Source organism: Lepus europaeus, chromosome 2 (assembly GCF_033115175.1).
Source record: "Lepus europaeus isolate LE1 chromosome 2, mLepTim1.pri, whole genome shotgun sequence".
Taxonomy (NCBI): Eukaryota; Metazoa; Chordata; class Mammalia; order Lagomorpha; family Leporidae; genus Lepus; species Lepus europaeus.
In genome coordinates, this window is record NC_084828.1 from 82,646,629 (window position 1) to 82,661,404 (window position 14,776).

At 53.9% G+C, this 14,776-nt stretch overlaps 1 protein-coding gene across 1 annotated transcript in view; it reads right to left on the reverse strand.

Moving 5' to 3' along the window:
- TNK2 (tyrosine kinase non receptor 2) overlaps positions 1 to 11,234 on the reverse strand; it is a 42,008-nt gene extending 30,774 nt beyond the window's left edge. Inside the window, exon 1 of the mRNA XM_062209446.1 lies at positions 10,428 to 11,234. The gene's annotated coding sequence lies outside the window, so the exon portion shown is untranslated. The remainder of the gene's footprint in view (positions 1 to 10,427) is intronic.
- Positions 11,235 to 14,776: the final 3,542 nt, after the last annotated feature.

Here is a 14,776-nt window from a genome sequence, read left to right on the forward strand (position 1 = left end):
GCTAAATACAACAGCAGGCACAAACTCTCAGCAGATACCCTCCCCAGCAAAGTCTGGCCCAGAGGAGGGGCTCAGACCTATTTACTGCAGGGATCCGTGAGGCGCAGGCCACTGTGGCACACATGCCAATCACCTGTGGATCTTATTAAAAGGCAAATTCTGATCCCACAGGCCAGGGGCGGGGCCCTACAGGCTCCCGTGTGCTGCAGCCTCTAGCCCAGGGCCCACAGTCTGAGATGCAAGGGTCTTCTCCATGCTCTGGGGTTGTGGTTCTTCCTCCCGCTGCGCATGGAACCCTCTGGGAGCTTGCAGAGTCTCCCAGCAGGTCCTGAGAGCATCCATCCTGGCCAGAGCAGCCCTGTTTTCAGACCCCCTCTCCGCTGGCAGGGACCTCTCTGAGGGCACCTTCCTCACAGCCCTGAGCACGGGTTCCCAGGCCTGCTGCTTTCATGTCAGTGCATGGAGGAATCGTTATACTGGTAACCCAAGAAATTCATACTGGGAATTTTTTCCTCGTTAGAATCTCACGCCTACCTTTCCTGCCTTCTAAACATCTAGACCGCAGGGCCAGTGCTGTGGTGCGGGGAGGGTTAGGCCTCTGCCTGCAACGCCAGCATCCATACTGGAGCTCTGCTTTCCTCGCAGCTCCCTGAAGGCCTGGGAAAGCAGGAGACGGCCCAAGTACTTGGGTCCCTACCGCCCATGTGGGAGACCTGGATGGATTTTCTGGCTTCTCGCGTCAGCCTGCCTCCCCCCCCCCCCCCAGCTGCTCTCTCTCTCCCTCTGTCACTATGCCTTTCAAACAGATAAATTAAATCTTTAATGAATAAATAAATAAATATTCAGACTTCAAAACTTTAGCACATGAAATGTGGATTATCTCATGCAGGCAACACATGGGGTACGACTGGATCAAGAGTTCATCCTAGGGGTCGACCCTGTGACACAGCGGGTTAAGCCACAGTCTGCAGCACCGGCATCCCATAGGGGTGACGGTTCGAGTCCCAACGGCTCTGCTTCCGATCCAGGTCTCTGCTAATGCACCTGGGAAAGCAGTGGAAGATGGCCCAAGCGCTTGGGGCTGTAAACCTGCGTGGGAGACCCAGAAGCTCCTGGCTTCAGCCTGGCCCAGTCCTGGATGTTGTGGACATTTGGGCAGCACATGGAAAATCTCTCTTTGAAATTCCTCCACATCAAATAAATAAATCTTTAAATAATATTAATAATAATAAAAAGGTCATCCATGACACAGCATTTTGAACGACTTTACCCTGCAACCTAAAAGGCAGTGCGGGAAGTTCCTCCAGCAACTTCTAACCTAGAGCTCCGGCTCAGCGAAGCCATCAACCGGGGGATGAGTGTCAGGCTGGCGTGGCCTCAGCACCCACCACTCAGTCACACTCCTCTCTCAGGAGATAGGCGATCTGACCCAGAGGCCAGGGAAGCTGGGGGGGGTGGGGAGGCTCTGAGGCAGCCCGGGGGGGGGGGGAGCGGGGTGCAGACAGTTGGGGGTCCTGAGGCAGCCCAGGGTGGGGTGAGGGGAGCGGGCGCAGACAGTTGGGGGTCCTGCAGAGCAACAGCCTCAGCAAGGTGACAGCCGACAGCGCGGCCTGCTGCGGGACCCCAGCAGCTCATCTAAGTCTGACCGGCAGAGAGGGCGCACAGGAAAAAACCACGCCAACAAAACAGCAATGCCGGGGAGAACCAGGCGCGGGGCGGGAATGGGAAGTCATCCGGGTCTGCTACATCCTAACAACGTGAACGGGGACAACAGGGGGAAGAAAAGGTCCCACACACACCTGGTCTGAAAGGCGTGGGGCAGGGGAGTGGAACAGAAGAAAGCCAACCCCTCATCTCCAGCTGAGACGCATTCCCAGGGATCAGCTCTGCCCTCCTGGCTGGAACCACACAGAAACCTCAGGACGCCAGACAGCGGGCAGTGAAGAACCGGGAAGCCTCCTGGTTTGCAGCGCAGGGAGGAGAGCCCAGCTGGACCCAGCACACTCCTGGGGCGAGGAGTGCAGGTTAGAGCTCCGGGACTCAACCACTGGACCAGGGCAAAGGGTCTGCGTCTGCGTCTGGAGGCAACCCCCCCCCCCAACCCCGGCCCCAGGCTGGGTCAGAAGTGACAGCGCCTGGAGCTCACAAGGCTGAAGAGTGTCCGTTCTCACCAGCCAGATGGGAAAAGCTAGGCACTGGGGGAAGAAACGCTGAAGGGTCTAGTCTCAGCGTGGAGGAATCATTAGCCCTGGACTGCCAGGCGGCTCCGTCCCACCTAACAAATCTTAAAAAAACAAGCCAGCGCCACGGCTCACTAGGTTCTAGTCCTGGTTGCTCCTCTTCCAGCAGCTCTCTGCTGTGGCCAGGGAAAGCAGTGGAGGGTGGCCCAAGTGCTTGGGCACCTGGCTCCTGGCTTCGGATCGGCGCAGTGCCAGCCGTAGTGGTCATTTGGGGGGTGAACCAGCGGAAGGAAGACTTTTCTCTCTGTCTCTCTCTCTCTAACTGCCTGTCAAAAAAAAGACCCGAACAGATCAAAATGTTTCCAAGTCACTTAGTCGCTCCCAGAGCCAAGCTCAAGAATATTTACAAGAATGCAAAAAATAGCCAGCAACCTCTATGGTAAGATTCACACTGCCCGGGCCGGCGCTGTGGTGTGGCGGGTAAAGCCACCACCTGCAGTCCCAGCATCCCATGTGGGCGCTGGTTCAAGTCCTGGCTGCTCCACTTCCTATCCAGTTCTCTGCTATGGCCTAGGAAAGCAGTAAAAGATGGCCTAGGGCCGGCACTGTGGTGCAGTGGGTTAATGCCCTGGCCTAGCCTGGTTCAGACCCAGCTGCTCCATTTGCGATCCAGCTCTCTGCTATGGCCTGGGAAAGCAATGGAAAATGACCCAATCCCTCGGGCCCCCGCACCCGCATGGGAAAACCCGAGGAAGCTCCTGGCTCCTAACTTCGGATCGGCACAGCTCCAGCCGTTGCGGCCAACTGGGGAATGAACTTCTCTCTATGTAACTCTGACTTTCAAATAAATAAATAAATCTTTGAAAAAGAAAAAAAAGAAATAGGCCGGCGCTGTAGCTTAACAGGCTAATCCTCCGCCTTGCGGCGCCGGCACACCGGGTTCTAGTCCCAGTTGGGGCGCCGGACTCTATCCTGGTTGCCCCTCTTCCAGGCCAGCTCTCTGCTGTGGCCCGGGAAGGCAGTGGAGGATGGCCCAAGTGCTTGGGCCCTGTACCCACATGGGAGACCAGGAGAAGCACCTGGCTCCTGGCTTCGGATCAGCGAGATGCTCCGGCCGCAGGGGCCATTGGAGGGTGAACCAACGGCAAAGCAAGACCTTTCTCTCTGTCTCTCTCTTTCTCTCACTATCCACTCTGTCAAAAAAAAAAAAAAAAAGAAACAACACATCGTAACCAAGTCAAGTCTGTGCCAGGAATGTAAGGCTGCTGTAATATCTGAAGATCCATCAATACAATGCATCATATTAACAAACTAAATAATCATTTTGATAGACACAGAAAAAAACAGTTGACAAAATCCAACACCCATTCCTGATTAAAATTCTCAGCAAAGTAGGAACAGCAGGGAACTTTCTCAACTTGATAAAGACCACTTATGAAAAACCCACACCTAGGGGAGGGCCACAGGAGGGGGGGGGGGGGGGAAGCCACAACAATACAAAAGTTGCACTTTGTAAATTCACATTTATGAAATAAAAAATAAATTAATTAATTAATTAAAATAAATAAATAAACCATCACTGCTGCCTCCCCAGGTATGCATAGGTAGGAAGCTGGAGTCGGGAGCTGGAACAAAATCAAGCCCAGGTACTACAATGTAGGAGGCAGGCATGTTAACCAGTTGGTTAGATGCCCGCTCCCTGAATACCAGTCTGTGTTTTCCAAGATTTTATTTGAAAGGCAAACTGATAGAATGAGATACCCAGGGATCTGATACACTGGCTCACTCTCCCAGACAGCCTCAGCATTTGAGGTCTCCTGCATGTGTGACAGAGATCCCCCCAGTACTCGGGCCATCTTTTGCTGCTCTCCAGGAGCGCTAGCAGGAAGCTGGATTCAAAGTAGGGCAACCTCAACTCAAATGGGCATTCCGACGTGCAGTGCCAGCCTCGCAGGTGGCAGCCTAGTCTGCTATGTCCCAAGGCCTGCCCCGACTTGTACCATTTTACCTTGTGCTTTATTTTCTGGGAGAAATATGTAACATCAATGCTGGTATTTTGATCTTCCTTCTTTTGAATTGTATCGGATGCTGTTTAATGATTTTTCATTGTTTTTGTTGTGTTTGTACTGAATTCATTAATACTTATGAAATGACATTGTACTAAGCATTCTACTGGATGATGTATTGTTTCCTATTGCCCTTTTAACAAATCACCCCCAGCTTAATGGTTTAACACATGACAGGAGACAGCATTGTGGCACAGGGTGTGCAGCTGCCACCTAGGATGTTTGGAGAGAGTCCCAGCTACTAGATTTGCTCCAGTGCCTTCCTAACGTACCTGGGAGCCAGCAAATGATGGACCAAGTACATAGGTTCCTGCCTACTACGTAGGAGACAGGAATCTAATTCCTGACTGTGGGCTTTGGTCTGGCTTAGTTCTGGCTGTTGCAGGCATTTGGGATTAAATTACTGGATGAAAGAAAAAAAGAAAAGAAAAACCCACGCTAACGCCACGAGAAATGAGAAAAGGCTGACTGTGTTCCCCCCAGAGTCAGCAGCCTGGCACCTACCCTCCCATTCACCAGACACCAGGGGATCCCAGTGTGGGCAATCAGGCAAGAACAAAGATCAGAAAAGAAGAAGTAAGACTGCTTTTATTGGCAGATGAACGGCAGTCCACGTAGAAGCTCCAATGGAAGTTACCAAAAAGCGACAATTAACTAATAAATCAGTTCAGCAAAGTTTCAGGATTCAAGTTCAGTATACAAAAATCAATAGTATTTACATTATTCGCCCACCTCACATCAGGGTTCAGAGACTTGACTCTGGACAGAAGGGTCAGGTATCCAGAATGCAAAGTAAGACACCTGTGCAGGTGTTTTCAAAGGCTGCACACTGGGGTTCTGAGCCTCTGCTCTGAGCTCCGTCCCAGAGAAGAAAAACATACAGCCAGCCATTCTTCAATTCATCCTAATTCAGTTCTCTTATTTTTTTTTTAAGATTTATTTATTTATTTGAAAGGCAGAGTTACACACAGAGAGAAGGAGAGGCAGAGAGAGAGAGAGAGAGAGATCTTCCATCTACTGGTTCACTCCCATAATGGCTGCAACAGTCGGAGCTGCGCTGATCCGAAGCCAGGAGTCGAGAGCTTCCTCCAGGTCTCCTACATGGATGCAGGGGTCCAAGGACTTGGGCCATCTTCTAGTGCTTTCCCAGGCCATAGCAGAGAGCTGGATCAGAAGTGGAGCAGCCAGGACTTGAACCGGCGCCCATATGGGATGCTGGCACTGGCGATGGCAGCTTTACCCACTACACCACAGCGCTGGCCCCCAATTCAGTTATTTAATTAAGAAAAGATTCTCAACCTGTAGTCCAAACTCTCTGGGTAGAGACAAATTTTTTAAAAAAGTATTTATATATACTACCAATAATTGGACGTTGAAATTTTAAAAACAATACCCCCTTTTTTTTTTTTTTTTTTGACAGGCAGAGTGGACAGTGAGAGAGAGAGACAGAGAGAAAGGTCTTCCTTTTCCGTTGGTTCACCCCAAAATGGCTGCTGTGGCCAGCGCACTATGCTGATCCAAAGCCAGGAGCCAGGTGCGTCTCCTGGTCTCCCATGGGGTGCAGGGCCCAAGCACTTGGGCCATCCTCCACTGCACTCCAGGGCCACAGCAGAGAGCTGGCCTGGAAGAGGAGCAATCAGGACAGAGTCCGGCGCCCCGACCGGGACTAGAACCCAGGGTGCCGGCGCTGCAGGCAGAGTATTAGCCTTTTGAGCCTCGGTGCTGGCCAAACAATACCATCTTATAGCAACATTACTGATGACAGCCAAAAGGTGGAAGCAATCGACTTCCCATGAATGGATGAATGGATTTTTTAAATGCAGCCTAGTGGAATATTATTCAGTCTAAAAAGGGGCGAGTGTGTGGCACAGCAGATTAAGCCACTGCCTGCCGTGCTGGCAATCCATGAGCACCAGTTCCAGTCCTGGCTGCTTCACTTCCGATCCAGCTCCCTGCTAATGCAGCTGGGAAAGCAGCAGAGGATGGTCCAAGTGCTTGGGCCCCTGCACCCACATGGGAGACCCAGAAGAAGCTCCTGGCTCCTGGGTTTAGCATGGCCCAGCCCTGGCCATTACAGCCATCTGGGGAGTGAACCAGCAGATGGAAGATCTCTCTCATCCTCCCTCTCTGTAATTCTTTCAAATAAATTAATAAATCTTAAAAAAAAAAAAAAAGACAAAACTCGAACACATGCTACAACAAGGATGAATTCTGAATATATTTTGCTAAGTGAAATAAACCAGTCATAGAAGGACAAATACTGCATGACTCGACCCCTGTGAAGCACAGAGTCACGAAGTAGAATGCTGATTACCAGGGGCTGAGGGAGCTATAGGGAAGAACCGCTGAATGACACAGAGTTTCAGTTTTGCAAGAAATAAGTCCAGGGGGGTGGTAGTGATGGGTGTACAACACTTTGAATGTTTAATATCACCAAATTGTATACTATAAAGTGGTAAATTTTATGTATACTTTATCACAATTTTAGAAGGTTTTTTTTTTGTTGTTAAATACCGTACAGGGTGGGTGGGCATCTGGTATGGTGGTGAAGATGCCCACATCCCATATCAGAGTTCCTGGGCTCAAGTCCTAGCTCCACTTCCAATCCCAGCTTCCTGCTAATGCACATACTGGGAGACAGGAGGTAATGGGTCAAGTAGTTGGGTCCCTGCTACCCTCATGGAAACTCAGACCGAGTTCTGGACTACTGGTCTTGGACTGGCACTGTCCAGCTGTTGGGAAAATTTTGGGGGTCAGAGACAGGAAGACACCCGCCACTCTCTCTGCCTTCCAAATAAAAACACGAAATAAAAATTTATATTAATCATCTTCCAAAAATTAACAAAAGCCAACACAATTTAAAATAGCATCAAAAATACATAATAAAGATGTGTGACAAAAGACTGAAAACTACAAAACACCACTGAGAGAAATTACTGAACATGTAAATATGGAAACGTGGTTCAGAAGTCAGAAATTAAGATGTTAATTTTCCCCACACTGATCACAATCCCAATTGATCAAAATTCCAGTAGACCTTTCTTTAGAAACTAATTCTTAAATGCACATAGAAGTGCAAAGAGCTTCGAATCGCTAAAGACATTGTAAAAAGGCAAAATTTGAGATCCTACCTTGATTTCAGGACTTAAAAGAAATTCAGAATAATCCAGAGTGTGATACTGGGTTAAAGGTCAACAAAAAGACCAAGGCAACAAAACAGAGCCCACCATCAAACCCACACATCTACAACTCACTTTTGACAAACATTCAAAGGCAACATAGTGGAGGGAGAGAAGTCTCCCACCAGCTGGTGCTGGAACAATTAGATCTCCACAGGTAAACAACAGGACTGGCTCATGCCTTACACCATATACAAACATTATCCCCAAAAAATCACAGACCTAAGTGTAAGACCCAAAAACCTCAAAACTTCCATAACAAAACACAGGAGAAACATGCTGTGACACTGGATCAGGCAAAGATTTCTTAGACATGACATCAAAAGTATAATCCATCAAAGAACAAAGTGGTAAATTGGAGTTCATGAAAATTTAAAAACTTCTCTTCACACAGTCACTGTTAAAAGAGAACTAAAATGCAAGTCATGGACGGCAAGAAAAGATTTGTAGATCATGTATCTGATGAAGGATTTATATCCAAAACACATAAAGAACTCTTCAAAACCCAACATGAAAAAAAACCCATGCAATTAAGAATGGGTAAACAACCCGAGGAGACTCGTCACCAAAGATACAGAGACGGCAGGTGAGCACATGAAAAGATGATCAACTACATCAGTCATAAAGGAAACACAAATTAAAGCCCTAATGAGATACTGCCACAGACACATTAGAACGCCCAGAATGAGCGCCTGGCCACACCACATGTTGACAGAACAGAACATGCACACACAGCCAGTGGGTGTGCAAAATTGTGCAACCACTTTGGAAGACAGTCTGGTAGTTTCGTGGTGTTTTCTTCTTTTAAGATTGGGGGTGGGGGGTAAGGACGGATCTGTTGGTTCACTGCCTAAATGCCCACGGCAGCCAGGTCTAGGCTAGGCCAAAGCCAGGAGCTAGGAACTCCATCTGGGTCTCCGATATGGGTGGCAGCATCCCAAGCACCTGGGTCATCCTCCACTGCTTTCCCAGGGAGCCGGACCAGAAGTGGAACAGCCAGGACTGGAACCAGCACTGATGTGCGTTGCTGGCATCACAAGAAGCAGCTTGGCTCACCGCCCCACAACACCAGCCCCTTGTAATTTCTTAAAAGTTAAATATTCACCTACCAAATGATTCGGCCACCCTGGTCCCAGGCATTTACCCAAGTGTGTGTCCATACAAAGACTAACATAAACATTCCCAGCAACATTATCTGTAATAACCAAAAACTGCAAACAACCCATCAACGGGAAATGGATAAACAGACTGTGGCACACACACGCGGCACACTACTCAGCCACAGGAAGGAATGAACTGAGAAAGCCGCAACACGGACGCGTGTCAAAATAATTACGCTGAATGAAAGAAGCCAGGCAGAAAAAGGGCACGTGCTATTTTATTCCATTTACTGCGAACATGCGTATAGTGACAGAGAGCCGAGCAACCTGCTACCTGGCGAGGGGGGATGGTGGAGAAGGGGTGGGAAAGAGGGGTTCCCAGGGGGCACAAGAACTTTTTGGGGATTTGGGAATAAGGGGTATGTTCACCATCTTTCTTGGGTGTATACATGTTCAAATATTAAATTGCATGTTTTAAAAAATGTTCCATTTACCATATGCCATTATACCTGAAAGCTGTTATTAAAAACAACACAACACAACACTCTTCCTTCCAGAAAAAGCACAAAAGCCGGGGGTAATCTCAGACTCTAGGGGCCAGAGGAACAGGTCTGGGAGTGATGGAACCTCTACACCTGCCAGCCAAGGCTCCTGGTGGGGTGGGCCGGAGCCCCCTGCTCTGGGGACGCTGCAGGCACTGACCCAACCAGCCACACAGGCAAGCACGCTGAAGCCTGGCTAAGTGTGTGCCCACATCAAAAACGATCTGCCCGGTGCCTGTGCCTTTCTCCTCGGCTTCGTACGCCCCAAATTCAAAACGGCCCACCTGAACAAAGCAGGAGACATCTGCCTGTGTGCACGTATCCTGAACAGACAATTCTCTCGGCTGACGCCCGCGAGCCAGAACCACTCTGGCCATTCTAGAAGGGCCAGGCAGCTGAGTGCCAGTGTGACAGGCACGGGATGAAGCTGACAGACGGGTCTGGCTCTGCAGGAGAAGCGGGCTAACCGGCTCCTCCAGCACTCCTCCTGCCCCCAGAGGAGCACACTAGCTCCACCCAGCCTGGTTCCGGGCCAGGGGTCTAGGGGCCCTCAGAGCCACAAGCTGGGCTGGGGTAGAGGTGCAGAGAAGTTGTGATGGAGGCAGCAACTCTGTACCCACCCCACCCCCCGCAGAGGGCTAGGGGAGCAGGCAGTGAACAGCCCTAGGAGGGTAAGCCCAGAAGCCGGCCAGCCGGAGTCCCCCTGGGCGAGAATACAGCACCCAGCCCCGGGTCCCTGCGAGCCCACCTCCAGGCTGAGCGCAGCGGGGCCGGCCGGGTCACCAGCAGAGCCAGAGAGCAACACTAGTTGCTCTCTGCCTGCTCTTCAGGTTGGCTCTGTGCCCTCGGAATAAATCAGCTGTGACAAGACAGCGTGGCAGGAGCAGGCCAGGTTCGTGCCCAAGCCACTGGTGGCCACACTCAGATCTCGGCTCACATGGCCAGCAGGGTTACAAGAGGAGGCTCTGTTAAGGCGTCGTTGCCCTCTTCCCTTCTCTGGAATGTTTTGAGGGCTTGAAGCAACCTGTGCTGAGAGCGCCAACCCAGCCTTGGTACAGAGGCACTGCCAGCCCCACGGGCAGGCAGGCAGAGAGGTGACTAGCTCCCCTGCGACTTCAACCCCGGGCTAGTCCTTGCCTCTGCCGCCCACACCTAGCAGCCTGCTGGCTGGTCTCACCTCTGGTCTAGACTCAAGGAGATGCCCCATCACTCTGGCTGCCAGAGACAGCCAGCTTGGGGGGGGGGGTGGAGGGGAGGCGGAGGCTGCCTTACTGAAAACAGCACTGCTTCCTGCCACCCCAGCCTGGAGACCACCCTCCCCACAGTAACTCCAGCCGGGAACAGAACTGGGCTTGCTTACCTGCCGCCTGTGGCCGCCTCCCTGCAGACACAGCTTCGACGATGTCCAGGCTGAGGGGGCAGAAGCCGACCCTTGCAGGCCACCTCTTACCCTCGGGGAAATAACTTCCAAAGCGCCCCACTCCCCAAACGCCTACATGCTGCACGCCCCCTCGGCTCTGGAAGTATGATCCTGGTGCCAGGCAGGCGATGCCCCAGTCACCACCTCCGCCGCCGCCGGCGCCTCCGGGTCCTGAGCCCCTCGGGGGGACCCTCTCCCGCCTGGGCTCCCTTCCCGTTTAGGTGCGTTTCCTGCACGGCCTGGACCACCTGCCCCTCCTGCACCCCGGGCAGCCAATTTGCTTCCTGCACCCCTGGGCGCCCCTCTCCCTCAGGCCCCCGGGGCCCCACAAGCCGGGCCCTGCCCACCAGCTCCGGCCGGTCTCCCGGCTCGGGGGCCTCCCCCAAGACCACCGCCTCCCGGCCGAGGTGGCCGCAGCTCTCCCAGTTCCGCTCCCCCTGCTCGCCGCAACTTTCGAGTCCCAGCCCGCGCTCGCGCTCGCGGTCCCCTAACTCGGGCTCGGGCTGCTGCTGCAGCCTGCGCGGACTCCCCTCCCCCCGCTCCTGCACCCCGGCGCGGGCCTCGCCCCGCTCCTGCACTGCGGGGCTGCCTCCCCCCTTCTCCTGGTGCTGCTTGCGGGGCCCCAACCCCTCCTCCTGCGCCACTGGCCAGCTCGCCGAGCCCGTCCACGGCGCCGGGCGCCTCCAGTCCGCGCCGTCCGGCGGCCCCCACACCACCCCCAGACTGGGCTCGTGGCCGCGGCCGCCCCGCTCCTGCACCCCCGGACCCACCCCGCCCTCCTCCTGCACGGCCGGACCCACCCCGCCCTGCTCCTCCACGCCGAGCTTCAGCCCGCGGAGCTGCTGCGGGCCCCAGCTGAGAACCCCGACGCGCTGCGGCTGCTGCTCCGGCAGCGCGGGGCTCAGCCCGCCGCGCTCCTCCTGCGCTCCCCGCCGGGGGCCACCCGCCCCCACGGCCCAGCGCACTCGCCTGCCCCCCAGAGGCCGCGCGCTCCCGCCCCTCCAGATGGTGCTGCCTCGGCGCCCGCTCACACCGCCGCCCCCCCACCCCGCCCGGCTCCTTCCGCCCCGTCCCCCCGAGGAGGGAGCTGCCGAGGCCCGTCCTCCGGGCCACCCCCGCGTCCCGGGCCCGCCTCCCTGCCCTCGCCTGCGGGCGTCAACGTCCGCCCGCCGGGCGCCGCGCCCCGCGCCGGCCCCCGCAGGTGCTGCGGCCCCGCGCGCCCGCTGCCAGCCAGCGAGGGCCCGCCCTCCAGCCCTGGTTCCCGGAGCACGCCTGCGCCTGCGCCGCCCCTGGAGGGCGGGGCCGGCGGCGTTGACCCCGCCCTCTTAAAAGGCCCCGGCCCGTTACTCCTCCCCTTTTCGCAATGCCCTCAGTTTCCCCTGGCCCGTCCTCCCTTTCCGCTCCCCGACGCCCTGCGGTCGGTGTTGTTCCTTCCTGTGGTGTCAGAGCGGGGAGCGGCGAAGCAGCAGCTGGGGAGGTCTCACGGAATCAGCGAGGCCCAGTGGAGGAGCACTGCGGCGAGAATCCGCCATTCTCTGGCCTCTGTGGCTTTGCCTCGCCAGTGAGGAGGTTGGATGGGCAGCTGTCCAGGGCCACGTCCAGCGAGGGTGGGACTCTGATCCTGACTTCCCTGTAGCAGGCCTGAGGCCAGGACCTTGGCCATGCCCCTCCACCCCCACGCTCTCCCTTGGGGCTGATGGCTGAAAGAGGTCTGTGACAGTTCCCTCTGGGGCGTTCAGCAGAACGCGTCCTAGGCTAAGGGGCCCCCCTGCGCTATCCCTCGTGAACCCTATGCCTTCTCTCCACCATCAAGGGAACTCAGAGCACGCACTCCCCGCGACAGGGCACCTGCAGAGCCGGTCTTCACCCACTTGAAGGCAGCCCTGGGCAGAGAGGCTCAGAACCCAATGGCTGGGGCCATTCAGTGTGTCAGCATTGTCCATAAAATGGGTCTCATAGAAAAGGAGCAGACACGAGGACCCGTGTGGGAACAGCTGTCTCTGGGCCCTGCTTGTCCAGCGCTGGGCCCAAGGGCCATGGCCACGGGACAGGAGAGCAATGACGAATTGACACGGGGCCTGATCGGAGTGGATTTGAATCATGGTACTTGGCAATTTTCTACTAGATCATCTGACAGCACTACGTACGAAGGCCGCCCCTCCCCTCGGAGTCACCCATCTCAGCCTAGAGACCGGCTGGGACAAGGCAGGACCCCACCCCAACTTCTGGGCACAGCCAGCCCAGGACCTTCTCACTTATTGCCTGGCCGCAGGGGAGAAACTCAGGGAAAACCAGAGAGGCTTCTCTCCAAGCTCCCTCACCCGGGCCGCTCGGTGATGACACTAAGGCTTTTGCAGCCCTCTTGTGGGGAAATCCTGCACTTTTCCCTCCTTTTTTATCCACTCTGCCCAACAACTCAATGCAGTAGGGATACATCACCATCGCCAACCTACAGATGAGAACGGAGGCTCTACATGGTTAGAGGCTGAGGCACAGCAAGCCTTGCTTCAGGAAGCATCGGGACTAACTGGATTTTAGCAATCAACAGATTGGAGCAAAGCTCCCTGCCAGTAGATCAAGCTCCAAATCAAACAAAGCTAGAGGTCAGAGCACTTCCATGTGATTGTCTTAGGGGAGCCCGGGCCTGCACTCGCTCACTTCTCCTCCAGGTTCCCTCTGGAGCAGATCTTTGGCCCCTCTGCATCCTTATTGTAAGGTTTCTCTGGAGCTCCTGGGTGGCCCCCGCCAGTGTTGAACACGAGCTGTGAATCTGTCCCATCTCTACGCTGCCCTGTGACTCTCGTACTGGTGGCTGCATAGACACTGAGAGAGACTGCCCTGCAGTCAGGGAGCCGACTGTGTGATGGAGGAAACAGGGCCTAGGCAGGAACCAGAGGGCTCAGGATGTGGAGAGGTGGCTGCTCTAACGTGCCTGTGCCAGCCTCCTCCCAGATCTGGACTCACTGTGCCCACAGCACAGTGACTGTGCAAGAAGGGCTTGTCAGGGCTGGCTCCAGGCGGAGGTGGGCCAAGCTGCTTGAGGGAGGCTTTGGGTGCTGCCTGCAAGAATCTCCACCGTGCGCTGAGTGCACTGAGGTGAGGTAGCGAGGGTGCAAGGCAGGCGCTGCTGGGGTGCTGGGCATCGGGCTCATACCTGCAAGCAGGCGCTCTGCCAAGGGAGGTGGACGTCGCTAGGTGATTGGGCTGAGGCTTTTTTGTTCTGATTTGCCTTTTAAAATAGAACAAAGTATTAAAAATTATTCTCCCAACCCATTTGCAAGAGGTGAACTGAATCTAATGGATTTTTACTTTTTTAAATGAAAGGTCAATAATCAACTTGAAAATATCGGAATTTTCTGAACTTTTAGAAAATGTTTATTTTCATCTACTTGAAAGCAAGAGCAAGAGATCTTCCTTTGTTGGTTCACTCTCCAAATGCCCACAACAGCCAGGGCTGGGCCAGGCCAAAGCCACAAGCCTGGAACTCCGTCTGGGTCTCCCACATGGGTGGCAGGGACTCAAGCACTTCAGCCATCATCCACGGCCTCCCAGGATGCATTAGCAGGAAGCTGGATCAGAAGCAGAGCATCCAGGGCATGAGCCAGCACTATGGGATGTGGGCACCCACTCTGACACAACACCCACCCCAACTTTTTTAACTTTTTATTGAAGTGTAACATGCAAGCAAAGTGCAACTTGCACCCAAATTAAGATACAGAAATACCAGTACCTCCAGAAGCCGGCCAAAATGTAATTGAGATTTTTACCAACCTACTAACATGACTTTCATACTCACCGTTTATTTTTAACTATCTGATCTCCTCCCCTCTCACCCCCTCCACCACACATCAGCAAACTCCACAACAGAGGTTTTTATTCAAAGCACAAGCAACTACAACAATGCTTAGCAGAGTAGGTGCCAAAAATGTCTGTTGAGTGAGAGTCATCACAGGGAGTAACGCAGCATTTTAAGAGCTCCCTAGCTCGTTCCAGTGTACAACCAGAAATGCCAGTGCTTGGCTAGAAAGCTAACTCGGGCGTGGAGGCAGAGGGGCCAGAGATGCGGGTCTTTGCTTCTCAGTGCATCCTTCGTGCCTAGCACATACCTGAGCTGAGGCCAGAGGGAAGTGAGTCGTAGGGAGAGGACTGGTATCTGGGCCAACAGTCTGACTTAACAAAGGGCAAAAGATTTCTGAGTCACCGAGGGCCTGCGTGCTTCTCAGTGGAGATGGAGAGATTTCCAAAGGAATTCATAGGCATGGGTTGGGGAGGTTGTATGTGATAACCCT